We start from the raw sequence: 15,612 nt of genomic DNA, 5'->3' as shown, positions 1-15,612 counted from the left end.
GTAAACATATAATGATTGAAATTTTTTATTTAATTTGCGTATATTAACTATACTCTTAAATTTACACAAGGAAAAAACAACTGATTATTCGAATATGAATCTAGTATATATAATATTCTTAAGTTGTTAAGAGATTAATCTCGCGCAAGCTTTGCATAACAGATTATATGATGTAAAGTACACGTGTTTGATTATAACGCACGATAGTATTTTTTACGAGTTTCACGAAACTTAATGACATGATAGTGTTTCGTAATTTACAGTTTTTTTAACGAGATAGCTTGGCTCGCGTTGATATATGATTAGATCAATTAATCGTCTCCTACAAATTATCACTCGTCGCGCGTACTCCTGTGAAGGAATGGATAATAATTTTCCATCGTCAATGTATGTATAACACGGTTATAGTACGGCTGCGATTAACTGTAATTTTCCTTGACTTGTCGACAAACGAACGAAGAATTTTGTTGCTTCAACTTGCTCATAATTCAGACGAAACGTTTACACGATTACATTAATTAGAATTCTCGTGATTGCATCAGACTCTAAGAATCCTGTCAAATTCAGACAAATCTACATAATTTTACATATAACATATGTCGAAATGGCTTCTGAGCCAGTTGTTCATGTTTGAAAAAGCTCTCTCACAATCAGAGAGAAGGAGAAAGGGGAGGAGAGAAAGAACCTTGGAATGGATAATGCATCATTTACTTTCGGCGTCAATTTTCGAGCGATTTGATCGATAGCCAGTCACGTGAACACTTTGCCATTCGCACGCTTTACATGAATGTGTCTATATATCGTAGCACGTGAAATCTACATATTTTCAATTTCAATCTCATGCATTTGGAAGGAGCTGGTTCACCAAGCGATGCCGTTGACGAATGGGCGGAATTATTTTCGCGTGTTACTTTTCGTACCATTGTTGCCGCGGCAATTCAGGAGGCAAGCTCTTCGAATTGCTTTTTAATAAATCAATAAAAAAAATAACGCTTTTTTATTTGCAATTTATTCAAAATATTAAAAAAATGCTTTTCATTTTACATTTGTTTTGGCATATCAATTAACAGCAATTATTCTTTTCATGAATCTATCATTTTTAACATGCAAATTTAACGATAAATATCATTTTTACGTGCCATTTTTTTTGATAACTTATTTATACATATCAATATTGTACCAATTGCCAAATGGACAAGAAAAAAAATTCATTTTGTATTTAATATTTCATGCAGGAACAATCTGAACTGAAGAGACTGAAATGAAAACGTGAAAATAACATAACGCAGATTCGAGCAAGGCGTTCCAGCTTTCGACACGACAAAAAAAATTCCATTCATCCCGCAGAATATACTTCGGTGACACGATGACACGCGTCCTTAGGACGTTAATGGCACGATTTAACAACACACCGTTGTTCATTGCGCCTGACGGGCAAGTTTCGTGGCGTAGTTATTACCCTTCCACCCACGCATAACGCTTGCGTGTGTATTCTAGGACAGCGGTTCTCAGGACCGAAGATGTACTCTCTACGCTTGCAAAAATTATTTATCGCGTCATATTTCATCATCGTAATTCGCATTACGCGTTGTATCTTGTTCACTACACGGAAAAAAGGATTTTGTTGAAGTATCTAAAAATTTAGCTAGGTACAGATTTGAAAATAATTTTGTTGAACCATCAAAATAAATATGTTGGAAACTCGAGCATGATAAGCAATGCTGTAGAAAGTTTTAATATTATAACAACCAGCTTCAGCGTTCTACATAATTATTTTGGTGTAACAAAATTATTTTCAGATCTGTATCTAGCTAAATTTTATATATGTATATTATGTGTATATATATATATATTTATTTCAGTGTATATATATATATATATTTCAGTAAAATTGTCTTTTCTGTGTTGCCTCTGCTAAAGATTTTATTACAAGGACATTACGCTGTCGTTTATCGTTTGACACGATTGATATTGCTATTTCCATTGTGCGATTTTTCCGAAATGTGATAGAGAAGCGCAGACTATTCCTGCAATGCGGCGATAATTCCGTACCATCGATAATTCCACGGTTTGAGTTTACACGAGCGCTTAACGGCCCCGTTACTATGACTTTACGAGAGAATTTGGGATCAACTGAAGCGCTCGGAGGATCTCGTGAGTCGCAAGTTGATGGCATGACCTTACCGGAATCGTCGGGCGCTTTCGCACGTTCCGGACATATACGGTGACAGCGAGTCAACCCAGTTTGAGAGACCCTGACCCAGAATATATACGCGGTCCTTTGTGAACAACTACGGCAGCGTGCGCTTTGTGCGGACTGGTATTTGCGACGGGATCCAGCCGGCTTCGAAATTATGGGGTTACCGGTAATATATTGCCGAAATGCGCGTAGCGCGTCGGTGAGAGTGTTAAAAATCGATGTGCGATAATTAAAAGCGCGGTCGGAGGTATGTCGTTTTAAATTAAACCCCCAAGTGCCTCAGCTACTCTATTACCTAAATCCTTCCCGGTCTATTAGCCGAAGAGCGACGCTTAATGAAACATTTTTATCTCGCGGACGAAATATATACGTAATAAATGGAAAACGCGCGTTTTAAAGCACCGCTTATCTTTCATCGCGTATATCTTGCGCGGAGGATGAGAATATTTAACTATGTTATATACGCAAACCCTCACCGCGTTAACCATTACTTAGGCGAACACGGCTGAACTTGCGAAACTAATAAACAACTATCTAGCATTATACGATGCTCGTTATACACGAGCGTTCGATGCATCCATTTACTTTTCGGGTTAACAACACTACGAAGAGTAAAGTAAACTTGTCAAATCAATAAACAGTCGAGATATTGCGATCCTTGTTATGCAGTTCTCATGTTTCTATGATACGGATTGTTTATGTTCGTCATTGTGTCATAACAGAACTGTGCGCTCAGGCGAGAAATATTCTGTTCACGTAATGGTTGGGGACTTGATTCAAGATTCTCCTCCTAATTCGAATACGAATGTCTATGACAGAACGTTGGCTGAACTCGAGATGACTGAGCAATTCAAATCTTGACAAGCTATCCGCATCCTGATACCTGTACGGAATATCCAAGTTATATAATTCAAATCACATATGTATATGTGATTAATATTTTTTTAAATAAAGTATTCTTATTAGTGTTTTAATCCAAACACATAATGTATTGTTTATTGAAAACATTTAAAACTAAAATATCTTTAAGAGTTTAAAAAACGAAGACAAGAATAAAACATTTTAATATCTTAAAATTAAATACTTCTTTTATGAGTGCACTCTTCTTTGCGTGTTATTTTCGTTGATTGATGAGTAAACTTTGGCTTTGATCGGATGAGTGTAATTGAAATGAATGAAGAGACTGTCATAGATACAGAGCCATTGCCGAGAAAATTGGTAGTAAATCTTGACGTGGATCGACGATAACGACGAAGGTTACGAGCCGTCTGAATACGTATCTAATTTCTCAACTGCTAGATTTCATTCCCCTTATAATCCAAGAGCTAAGAGGGATAGGATCGACTCTGGATTGCTCCGACCTGCCAATAAAATTAATCTCAAAACTACTGGGTATCTCATATACAGGAGAAACTGATAATCGAAAATTACGATGTCCACCGCGAAATATGTCGAAGTCGAGTATCATCGAGCAAGTAGTTTTCAACCGTGCCGCGATCACTTCAAATTTGCACGTCTCGCGAAAAAAAGAGATTGTTTATTGCGAACGCTATTCAATCCGCAAACGATCTCGCTCGCCCAGTTTGGTACCGCCTTCTTTTGCTGACATTGTAGGTTTTCTAAGTCAAGATTGTGCGCTATTGATCGTGCGGCCACTCTCGCCTTATTCCGATCTGGGTCACTTCGATGTACGTTCCATGCGTCTCACCTATTGACCCATTTGTACAGTCATGGGCTGCTGGGATGTTGTCGAAGGGTAGGGGGAGGAAGTGGTTAACTATATTGTTTCACGGTTTCGGCGCGGAATTCGGATTCTCTACACGGATTACAAGGTCGATGCCGCTAGTATCGCAGTGAGTTAATTTCGGTACTCCTGACACAATGTTGCACTGATGACCAACTGACCCTAATGCGAAGGCCGTGGGATGCTGGACGGTATTTTTGGCACACTGAATGTCTTTCTTAATTTGGAACAATGTGCGCGACCGTGATTGTTCATTGAAAGAAAATATAACCAGGAACTGCCTCAATATTCATCGGTCTAAAATTATTTTGAAATGTTAAATTATTACTTGTATACTCTACTATATCTTGTTGTATATATTTTTAAAACACGGTAATTATATACTTTTAAAAAAGTATTTTACGTATGCTAATGTATAATTAGAGAAACATTGATAATTGTAAAATACACAGTCATTGTATGAACAATATTCTTGTCTTTCAAAACGAATTTCCATATGTTTCTTTGAGAACACATATTGTACAATTTATAAAATATGATAAAATAAGGTAACAAATTTAATATATAAAATATAAAAATAAATATTAAAAGACAACATCTGAAACAAGACTTATTTATTTAATAACTATTTTTAAACAACATGTTGTATATATTATGACGAGAATAAGTTATAATACATATCATACCCTATAACCCAGTTTCATTCTACTTTTTCTTTTATCTTCCTCGTCATTTCTATAGGGGATAAAGTAATTTACTTTCTATGGTTTATACATATGTACGTATCTTATTTATTACACTGAGGAACAAGGTTTCTGTTTTGAATAAACTTAAATGGGACACCAGAATAATATTCTTATATACTTTTAGCTACTGAAAAAAAAAGATAAAAGGTTTTATCATCCACAGATTTTGAGAAAAATGAAATAAAAAATAGATTTTGAAGGTTTTAAAATAGAATTGCAGCAAATTTTTTATATAAATTTAGTTAATGCTATGTGAAAGTATCAACTTTTATTACTAGTTTTAAAATGCATTTTAAATTCAATTTCATTTTAATACGATTTTTTGAGATATAGCAATTTGAAATTTTTTATTTAATACGAACAATTTTATAACAGAGGTAAGTTCCACGTACATATATTTTTCCCTGAAAATGTTATATCCGTTGACTACGAAAAGATCCAAATAGTATTTTACAATCATGGATTATTTGGCGGATATTGAAAAGTTCCAAAGTCTAAATAGGATTGGTCCACGCTGATTCTATTTTCTTCGTGCTGAAATTTATTTTACAGCTTGTTCAAATTCACTAAAATATTACAACGGTTTATTTCCGAGGAAGATGCGTGCGATCGTTAGATTTGCAATTGATTTCCCTTACGTTGGGATGTTGAGAAATGAAGTGGAAAATGAAAGGGAAAGTAGAGTGGAAAAAGGGTTACAGGCATGTAATATTCCAATATGTATTATAACTCATCCTCGTTATTGTAATAATGCACATATAGAATTGTTTAAAAATATTTATAATAATTTTATGTTAATTGATAAATATTAATAATAATTTTTAAATAAATAAACTTCGTTTGAAACTTTCTCTTTTATTTAGTTTTATATTATTTGATTTGTTATTTTATCTTTATTACATTTTATTATATGTTTTTAAATACGAAACATAAACCGCTTTGAGAGATAGGAATATTGATTCTACAGTGAAAGCTAAAATAAAAGATTTGTTATATTATACATATAAGATTTCTTTCAGATATAACTTTTCACATAATAAATCCATAATTGTGTATGTGTGTGTGTGTGTGTATGTATGTGTGTGTTTGTGTCATTAGAGAATTGGCAAAGAAATGGCGCGTGTAAAATATCGCCATAGAATCTCTGCGGGATTTTATCCACAGCTTCTATATGCAAAAGCAGTAATTCCTGTTCGCTGTTCGAAGGTAATGATCCTGGAAATTGAAATCCTAGGAGAACACTTTCGCGCAAAAGGCCGCAATGGAAACTTTCGGCCTGTTCGATCGCAATACACTCAAAAAGGAAGGTAGAACTTTACGGTTCGTTCTTCCGCAACTTCCGCACATTGTACGCCCCTAATTGGTCTAATAATTCCCCCGGTAAAAACAAAGAAAATCCGTAACGCGTTGAATGCTAATGAACGAGTAGAAAGAAAAACGACTCGCTTTCCGAAGAATGGCTAAACGATGCTCGTCTCGCGATCTTCTCTCGCCTTCGTTTATCCACAGACAGAAAGATTTACGGCAAAAAAGTAATTTTTTTTTTCATTTCCAACCGCGCGTTAAATCCTTAAAAGCAGCTTTGTGTGTAAATCATCACATATTACGCAGTAATTCACAAACATAAGTATTTGCATATGAAAAGCTAATTATTTTTCAATGTGGTTACAAAAGAAAACAACTAAAATGGCAGATATCATGTTGTAATTTATAAGATTTTCCATATTTTACGAAGAAGATGATACACTCACTAGAGTAAAAGAGTTTAGACGAAGAAATTTCAACTTCTCTCACGTTTATATCGATCATGCTTTGTCATGATCCATCGAATGAACAATAGAAAAACATCGAAACTTAATTCTCAATCTCGTCCAGACCCGACTCCATCCCCGGCATGAAGGTAATTTCCGATCGACGACCCTTGCTTCGTTCCTGCGCGTGCAGGCGGGGATCACAATTCGTCAGGAAATCCGCCGCCAACTCGGAGGTACGTCGCGTGGCGTGTCATGGTATATACGTGGTGTATTACGTGGCCAGCTCGTAACATGCCGCGGCATGAATAATTTCGCCGACCGATTGCCTAGCTAATACAACGACCCTCGCCGGATGCGCTACACGGTAGAGAAATTTTGGTTCTTCGACTCGAACGGGATTGGCATGCGCCGAGTCAACCGCACTGAACCCGGCTACCGGGTAATTCCCGACAGATTGTTGTTATATTAGGGTAGCATCAGGATCGGCCACGAAGATTAAGCAAATAACGAGAGAGAGAGAGACGCACTAATGCAATCGACAATTCTACACGGAGAGAATTTTCTTTTAAAATTTACCCTGAAAATATGATAATTGTGGTACAATACAATATTTTAAAGATTTTTACTATGCACTTCAGTAGAATTGATCAAACTTATTTTATACTTTATTGTAATTTTATTAATGAATGAGAGAGATTTACATTAAAATTCTTCGAAATACAATATTGTCCCACGATTGTTATATTTTCAGGGTAAATTCTAAGAAAAAATTCTCTCCGTGTATGTATTTTAAACTGGATGAATTATATATTAAAAAGTTAAGAGATGTGTGAAAATTTGTGTGATAATACATTAAATAGAGAAATCACTTATTAAAAGCAGTCATTGGAAGAATGATCGATTTGGATAGGAAAGCGTAATCGGTATTATTGCATATACAATTATATACATTTGATATAAACTTAAATAAATGGCAGATTGTTTAAAGATAAAGTATGAAAATTAACATATATATGAAAAAAACGTGAACTTTATTAAAAACTGTCACATAAAAAGGATATAAACCGTTATAAAAAGATATAAAAATTGGAAGAAAGATTGTATGCTATAAATCAAATTTTCTCTAATCTAAAATTTGATCGTACGAACTTAGCAATCTTTTCAATCAGATATAATACTTTCCGCTTTTCATTGCCTGAGCTTGCACTTTTTTAATCACAATTAAAATGTATCTTTAGAATCTTAAAAAAGTTGCGCAAATCATACTTGCATGTCCCGTCTGATTTATGCAAACTGAGAAACAGGGGATTTCGGTTCCTTCTCCACGAGAGCCGTCGACACAAAGCTCGACCCGGAGTAGCATGCCGTCGGAATAGCTGCGGACATCCGGGTTTCCAGGTACGACCGCCTTCCTGTTACCCTCTCGCTTGTCGAGTAATTCATTGCCGGACTGATGGCGATCGCGTTATCGCAGTTTAATGCCCTCTCGTCTCGCATTAACGTTGAGTCGGCAAGTGTGTACGGCGCCGCTTGTGTGCACGCGGAACACCTCGTCCCTGGAAATTGTCGTCAATCATTATTCCGCGCGATCGCGTGCCGTGGATTTCCCCGTCCGAGGAATCGGTAATGAACGTTGGAAATATGGCGCGATAAATACGCTTCGCCGAACGCATTCCGATTTGCGATTCGCACTGCGCTAGTTAATATACAGCCAGCTTGGCCAGGAAGAGCGACACCACACCACCAACCGCTCGCATTTGTAGCGAACGTTCAGTCGGTTTTCCTATTTAATCCTTCGCTTGGTTATTTCCCGATTTCCTCCGCATTATCAGTACGCTTCCGCTGAACGAAGTGTTGCTCCTCGAAATAAAAGCTAATTGAAAACTGCTGGAAAAGAGCCAGAGTGAACTTCTTTTTCAAAAGATGTTGAAGAATCACCGGATGTTCTTTTATCCATAAAGTTCTGACAAATGACGATCAATCAATATGACAAAATTTTCGACAAAGTATGATGGATTTATGTAACAACGATAAATTTGTGAAGTCGATTTTTCATGAGAAAGGTTCAGCAATTATTTAAAAACTCTGATTCTTTCGAGATGAGATTTCTACAATTAATCGACTTTGCAGAAATATCATGAATTATCGAGGCTGTGTGTCAAGTATTATCCAACTAAATCCGCTCTTTTCTCTATTATCAATTCATCTCCATAATTCTCTTCCATTATTATAATTTGAGAACGGCAAGCGTACGAAAGTTCGTCGTTGCCAATGGAACCACGTACTTTTAACTCTTTCTCGTCTCCACCTTACGATGAGGTTTAATAAAGCGCGTCATTAATCACGAGCCGCGATAACGGGAAACGTGTGTTAACAGCGTAGCACTACCGAGAGCAGGTCAATGGAACACTCAACCGGATTTCCGATCGGCGGACGGGCTTCCAGATTTAACCGCATGTTCTCCCAACCCTCTTAGATAATTTATAGTTGACTTGATGGCGATCGCGTTATCACGATTTAACGTCTCATCCGCATCGCCATTATATTTCACCGATACCGCTCCTTTATTCTCTTTGTTGCCATTTTTACATTTGCTGTATTGCAAAGCGCACAATCGTGACTCGACTAACTCGACTTCTTTTTAAGCAAGCTCCAATTTATAATTAAGACGACTAAGAGAAAATGGTGCACTTCATGCAATATTCGTCCGTAAGAATGAATTAAAACCTGAATAAATTAAAACGTGTCAGCGAACAGCAATAATCGCGAATAGTATAAATTGTATAGTTCATGTACGCACATTTGTTTCAGGTAGTCATATTTCTCAAATGTAATACTGAAATATCATTACACAAGTATTGAATTTTTTATTTTTTAACATGTTTTTATGAGATTTAATCAAATACATAAAACAAGAATACTTTATATGTCCAAAGCACGATAATATCGTGTTTATTCGAACTTAATCCATATCATATATCTTCTTCTGTACAATTCGCACCGCTTATACGGGAAAGCCCTTGGAGTTTTAATAACGTTCTCCTGTGCCACTTGACGACATATCGATCGAACGAAATTACGACGATATCCGGCCAATGTGCAGATCTTTGTTCTTTATTACGTTATAAGGGAAACGTTTCTGAAAGAAGAAAGATCAGCAACACGAGGCGCAAAGAACTGCGAGTCGACGATCAACGGCTGCTTAATAGTTCCCTTAGCGAGAAGAAATGATATCTCACTTTCACCTCAGAGACTGGTAATTTTCCTTGATTTTCCGCCAATTTACGCGCTAGAGAAGACGGACTTCTTAATTCATATACGATATAATAACGTAATCATTTACTGTTGAGATTAATATTATGGTAACGTATGTAACGTCACGCATCACATGTAACATTAATGCAATGTGATGGATCATGCAATGACGCCAATTTGCGACAAATGAATGCCAACGTGAATTATTCAGAGAACATTTCACCGGTGATATGAACATTTGATTTCTATGTTTAATAATTTATAATAGTACAATTGTTACATGCAAGGATTAATAAACAAGGACATTAAACAGAAATACTAATAAATAAAAAAAAATAGTATTTTTTGGTAAATCTCAAATCTTATTTTAATTCTTAAATGCCTTTTCAATCTGATATATTCAGCTTTTTTTTCTGATACTTTCTCAATGCTTTTTCCATTACTTATAATAACTTTTTATTAAAGACACATATATATTTATTTGATACTGTTACGTTTCTTAATGTCTGATGTTTTTGATTGAACAAAATTTTTTTACAATATGTTCGTTTTTATGAAAGTTATAAGTAATTGAAATAGATGGGTATGACATACCAGTGTTCTAGTATGGTGTTTAAGAGTTAATAAAGCATTTAGTTGATTACTTTGATATTTAATATTGAAAATATTTTTTAAAATAATATTTACATAATACATATTTTTTTTTTTTTACCAAAGTTAATTTTTTTAGAATTATAAAGGAATCTATGTCATTTATTCTAACAGTAGTTTATTTTATGATAATTAACACTCGTGGAGATATATCACTCGTATGACAAATGAACATATGTCGATCTTAGGAAAAATTTTAGGAAAGACACGGTCGGTTTGCCGAGGATCGAACATTTTTCTCGATCGCATCCGTTGCATTATGCTTCCATGCATTTTTCGAGATTATTCTTCCTGGAGATAACTCTTACCAGATTTTAGTATGCCACGCATATTCCGAGATTCGTTCAATATTTACGATCGCTGACTTGATAAATGACAAAACATCCAAAAACGTCTTAACGGCGATGCACGAGCATAAGAGGATCACATGTAACAAATGATAGACGCGATATCTCGCGACCACGTGTGACGTAAACTGAAGACTGGCTTCTTCCTTTCGTCTCGTTAGAAACGAAATATCTCTCGATAAATTTCGCCCATTTCCTATGCGACCATAATTTCGAATAGTGCTTTGGCAGGTGCACATACCACTGACATGCGTTAAAACGGAAACCACAAATTATAGCTATCTCTTTTTGGAATAGTTTTTTTGTTAACAGAAAAAATGTATGCATACGGAAACATTAATGTTGAGCTCGTAACTTTTACACGTGAAAATCTTGCTTCAGTTTGCTTTATCGACTAAAAAGTGGATACGGAAAAAACGGTTTTGCTGAAGTATCTAAAAATTTAGCTAGATACAGATATGAAAATAATTTTGTTGAACCATTAAAATAATTATATAGAACACTGTTTGAACGTCCTACATAATTATTTTGATGGTTCAATAAAATTATTTTCTTATCTGTATATATATATTTAGCTAAATTTTTAAATGCTTCAATAAAATTTCATCATTTATACTGTGCATAAAGTTTTTTTATCGATTAACTATTCTTGAAATATAAATTTTTTATGTTTACTACAAGGTATTTTTAAAATAAGTTTACTTTACTTGAGATATGACTTTGATATATCTTTCAAAAAATTAAAACCGATTAAAAAATGACGATCGGAAGCAGTAAACATAACGATAACTTCTACTTCAGTGAAATTGTACTTTGCCATCACATAAATCTAAAAGCTATTAATCGATCGGGATATTTGAAGAAAGAAAACGAATTTTCGCGATCGAATCATTCGAACTACGGAATAAGATTAATTAATTCCGCGATTATCCAGCGAAGCTTAATTACTGCTGAGAAAATTGTCCCTGTTCCATGACGGAAATATAATCCACTTCTTACGGCCTAGACCTCGTTTTATTGTACCCGTTTTGCCTCAATTCGGAACAAAGTGATCCTTGATAATTATCGTCGGAGCGGTGGGAGCAAAAAAGTGAAATCGCCCGAGATCGATCGAGAGATAGGCACGGTAATTGGTGCAATTGAACTTATATAGCTATCGTGATGATTCCGCAGTTAATATGAGTCATCGAAAATATTCCCGAGTTATTCGCCGAAAGTGTAAGAGACTTTATCTGATAAATTTATCGCTTGCAACATTTTATTTTTGAAATTACCAGGGAACGGCTACTAACATTTTTTTGCTATTAATTATCTGAATGGACCGACCATGCAAGTGATTCAATCCAGTGTCACGCGATCGGCATGTACGTCGCGATATATGTATGTGTAGCAACCGCATGAGATCTAATCTCATTAAAACCACATCGTATCTTGGCGTTAATAATCGAATGGCTTCTTCTGCGAAGTCATTTGCAATACGAAGATACGATTATCGGTGTTTAATTTAACTACTTATAAACATATATTCTAAGTGCCATACGACGTTGCAACGAGACACTTTATTATTAGAATTCACATTCGCGCGGCGAGAGATTACGCGCTTAACGCGTATCGTAATTCAAGTTAATTTCTAATATTACGACACAAGAAACCTGATGGAAAGATCGTAGCATAACTCAAATAAAAATGGGCCGGCTATGATTCATCCTGATTCATAAATGATACTCGAAAATTCGCTCTCGTCCGACCACAGGGAGCTAAATGCACGCAAACCGCTTGGTCGCTCGTCGTCCTTTTATGAATCGTAAATTTTACAGAGATATTTCTAACTCTCTCTCTCTCTCTCTCTCAAATCCGACTGTTTTCCGACAAGATTTCGTACGTATTCGTTAGAATTCTCGGCAAGTCGTACAATCTTTCAACGCGAATTACTGCTCCACACATATGTACGTTAATTAAATTCGTATTTTAAGAAGGATTCAGAAGCAAATCAAAAGGAGGTAACTTTTAATCTTCATAAGTAATATTTCACGAATATGTTTATTGTGCATAAAGTATTCGTATTTTCCTCTTACAAGATATCGAATTTGACGATGGTTCTTATTCTTCAGCATCCAACTATTAAAGAATTCGCAAAATAACGTGTAAAAAAGTCTATACGAGGCTACTAATGATAATTCGCAGCATGTAATCGATGATGACAGCAACCGCGGTAAATTGAATGTAAGAGTCTCAGAGATAATGGTCTCGTCTTTATTGGGGGTATCTTACAACTACGACCGGCAGTAGAAAAGTAATGGCCTGCAGATACTATCCTTCCGAATAGTTGAAATATCGGCTTGTCAGAAATTCTGGAACTAGAATTGCATTCCGCCGCTCCCTTTACCGGCTATCCTCCGTTTTCTCGTAAGATTACTTAATTTATCTTTGTAAGTTGCAGTTTATACCGCCCTATGCACTGCATCCACAGTTTATTGTATAAATCTTATTAAAACTCGAATAATATCGTTTCCGTCGTATAAATCTGATTAAAAATGGAATATTACATCGTTTTGTCTAGCGAGACTTTCGTGCTAAAAATTTCATTGAGTTTGCTTGAAAACTTAAACTATAGCGAAAACATTAACGCTGCGGATAAATTAACTGCAAAAAGATCTCGTCTTTTCTAGCAGAAGCGTAATTATTGAATTACACGAAATTACAAGATTACAAGAAATTGCCATCGGCGCTTCACAACAGCCGTTGAGGATATTAAAATTGGCATAACGAGCCAGTCACACACGCTCGTTAAGTGCGTATTTGTTCGTCGCACTAACGACATTAGAGTTCTTGCTCTGAAATGACCGAGCTCGCCATTAGACGGTGCATTTTTCGCCAATGAAAAGTTGCAACCTCGGACTAGAATGTCGATGACGAGAAAAACCGAGAGTGACAGGGGTGGCGAAGGGAACGGCGGGTGAAAGAGGAAAAATGTGTCACAGGCAATCTGCACGTAACGAAGCCGGCATTAAAGACCGGTATCACCGGGATATTGAAACATTCGTATTTCTGTACATTTCGTCCTGTTTGCACGCTCTATCGCGCTCTTTGAAGCTTCCATTTTACGGCCAATATTGACTGTCGCTTCTCACGAATTTAATTACATCTCGACGTAAACAAAAGTTCGCTTATATGAATTCCTGGATATCAAATAAGGAAGTCCCGGGAAATTTATTTTTCATTTTTTCTATTATTATAAATCGGCAATATCATTAAGTTCCTATCATTAGATGCGTCTTTCGCGCAGTATAAATTGCAATATGCATTATGACGAACCACTTAAGATTGAATCACTTGAGATAAAAGGGAGCATTTTTTTTCTATTTTTTCTTTGAATTGCTAGCATTCTCTTTGAATAGAAATAATTTATCATTACACAATTTGGAGACTCATCCATATTGCACTAAAAGCAATTCCATTATTGAACGAGCGGAGGATTGGGGCTTTAAAAGAAGCCTTCAACTCCACCGATGATAATCCTCACGCCAACGTAACGGCGAATATACGGCGAATATAATCAGTAGTGAGTTTGTTAGACCCGTAAATATCGGTATCTTCATCGCGAACTGTGGATAGCATTCTGCTATCTCGTAATGGATTCCATAACGGACGTTACACACGTGTTGGGTCGTGTCGTTTGTACGTACACCCCGGAAGGCATCCTGCTCTTTCACGAATCCGCCCGTTACAATCCACTGACCCTCCCCCTCTCCCAATCTAAATGCCGACGTAGACTTAATTAAACGGCCACCCACTCTCGCATATAACTGATCGTTTCCTTAATCGGATCGTTTTTACTGTCTGCGGATGTAGGGCGACACAGAGTATGCACGTAGACTGGAAATTGAGTTAGTCGCAGCTCGAGGGACGCGTCTGATCCACGCAAGGCGATATGCACGTCTCCTTCTCATCGTCCTGCATTTATTTCAGTAGACCTGAGGGAGACAGAAGACAGGAGGTAGTTCACGTACTTGCAATGCGGTACGCCTCATGTGACGTAAAATACGGATGCACCGAGTACTGCATTTGTTCCGAGTTACATCGGGGGTAAACTGTCATGATTGGCGGTGCAACTCGAGACGACGGAAACATACTTTACGCCGGTTTATTTGGCTTCGAGTCTTAGTGACAGCTTTGATTAATTAACAGCTAGTTGACTTTAGTTGCTTCTTGAGAGAATACGAGAGGGTTGCACGACTGTGTATAATATAAATATAGAAATGACATTTCAACAGTTATGATTAATTAATGCTATTGAGATTACTTGATAACAACTTGATTAATAACTGAGAGTTAAATTAATTATACAATCTGAATAATACAGTTAATAATATTTGTAATGAAAGAATATTAATTATTAAATTGACTGCTAAGTTTAATGAAATTTACACAGTACACACACACACACACACACACACATATATATATATAAAATTTTGTAATAATTGTAAGAGATCGAAACATGTGTGAGCTTCTTATTAATTTATTTCCAAATGTACACTTTTAATAGACGATCGCGTAAAAGACTTTATCACTGTAGTTTGCCTACCAAAGTTAAACCGTAATGACTCTTAGAATACGTGGAAGCACAGAAATTATTGCTCTTTGGCAGATAGTTTCCAAAGTGCAACCCCTTTGTCAGCACTGTTATCTTAATTGTGGTTATCTTAATTGTATGCACGGTGGAACAATGTACACACATGGCATAGAGTGACACAAGAAAATTGTCACTCCCAGATTCGTCGAATCGTCCGTCCAATTTCGCGAGGCGTTTAGCAAATGATCGAGGAATCCATTGAACGTGAATCCTGCAATTTCGAAGCGATTCCAACAATGGCCATTCTCTCTCTCTCTCTCTCTCTCTCTCTCTCTCTCT

General features: G+C 36.2%; 1 protein-coding gene across 2 annotated transcripts in view; it reads left to right on the top strand.

Moving 5' to 3' along the window:
- The window catches only part of LOC108720333 (uncharacterized), a 116,592-nt gene that overhangs the window by 90,774 nt on the left and 10,206 nt on the right, over positions 1–15,612 (top strand). The window lies entirely within an intron of this gene.

The sequence above is a fragment of the Mycetomoellerius zeteki genome, unplaced genomic scaffold (assembly GCF_001594055.1).
Source record: "Mycetomoellerius zeteki isolate Tzet28-1 unplaced genomic scaffold, Tzet1.0 scaffold149, whole genome shotgun sequence".
Lineage (NCBI taxonomy): Eukaryota > Metazoa > Arthropoda > Insecta > Hymenoptera > Formicidae > Mycetomoellerius > Mycetomoellerius zeteki.
The sequence above is the reverse complement of the archived record's forward strand: the minus strand, read 5'-3'. Positions and strand labels throughout refer to the sequence as shown.